The sequence below is a fragment of the Octopus bimaculoides genome, chromosome 11 (assembly GCF_001194135.2).
Source record: "Octopus bimaculoides isolate UCB-OBI-ISO-001 chromosome 11, ASM119413v2, whole genome shotgun sequence".
NCBI lineage: Eukaryota > Metazoa > Mollusca > Cephalopoda > Octopoda > Octopodidae > Octopus > Octopus bimaculoides.
The window spans coordinates 22,724,273-22,725,143 of record NC_068991.1 but is presented as its reverse complement, the minus strand read 5'-3'; the positions used below and the strand labels follow the sequence as shown (position 1 = coordinate 22,725,143).

Sequence of the window (871 nt, the reverse complement as noted above, 5' to 3'; positions counted from 1 at the left end):
ATAAAAATGACACACACACACACATATATATATATATTTCAGTTTTTGGGGATTAATAGATATGCGGGTATTCTATTTCAGGTAATACAAAAAGAATATAACCTAATGAGTATATCTGAAAGTAAACTCATGCTATTTAGAACTTTTTGTTATGTGTGATCCTTTAGAGGCTAGTGTATCAGGGACTACTGACTGAATAATTGTATATGTAACAAGAAATTAGAAAGTGAGAATGAATTATCATCTTCGAACAAATAATTATATAATGGTTGTATGGTTGTACTGGGCTGGGTTTTGGGTTCAGTCCCATTACATAACATCTTGAGTAAGTGTCTTCTACTAGAGCTCTGGGCCGACTGATGTCATGCGAGTGAATTTGATAGCTGGGAACTGCAGAAGTGCATCATTCGTACATATGTATGATAACTGATGTTGGTGTGCTTATGACTCTGTAACTTAGTGGTTTGGCAAAAGGGACTGAAGTATCAGATTTAAAAATAGTATTGGGTTGAGTTATCTGATTAACCATTCAATGCAGTGCCCCAGCATAGCCCCAGTCTAATGACTGAAACAAGTACAAAGATATATGTATATATATATATATAAAAATATATAATAATATAGATTTAATCAAAAGATTAAACGTGGTACTTAAAATGTTTGAGGCACCAAAATTTGGTAGGATAAAAACCAAAAACAAAATCAAGAGATTTGGTGAATAAAAATTTGAAGATAAGCAACAAAAATTCAATAGGTTATAGCAGTACGTACGTTTCGTACAAGCTGAGGAATACATTTTCATTGTACATTCTGTGGTGTTCTCACCACATGAATAAATGGAGCTTGTACGAAACGTACGTACTGCTATAAC

General features: G+C 33.1%; 1 protein-coding gene across 17 annotated transcripts in view; it reads right to left on the bottom strand.

Moving 5' to 3' along the window:
• Nucleotides 1-871, bottom strand: part of LOC106879405 (phosphofurin acidic cluster sorting protein 2) — a 304,160-nt gene that overhangs the window by 20,392 nt on the left and 282,897 nt on the right. The window lies entirely within an intron of this gene.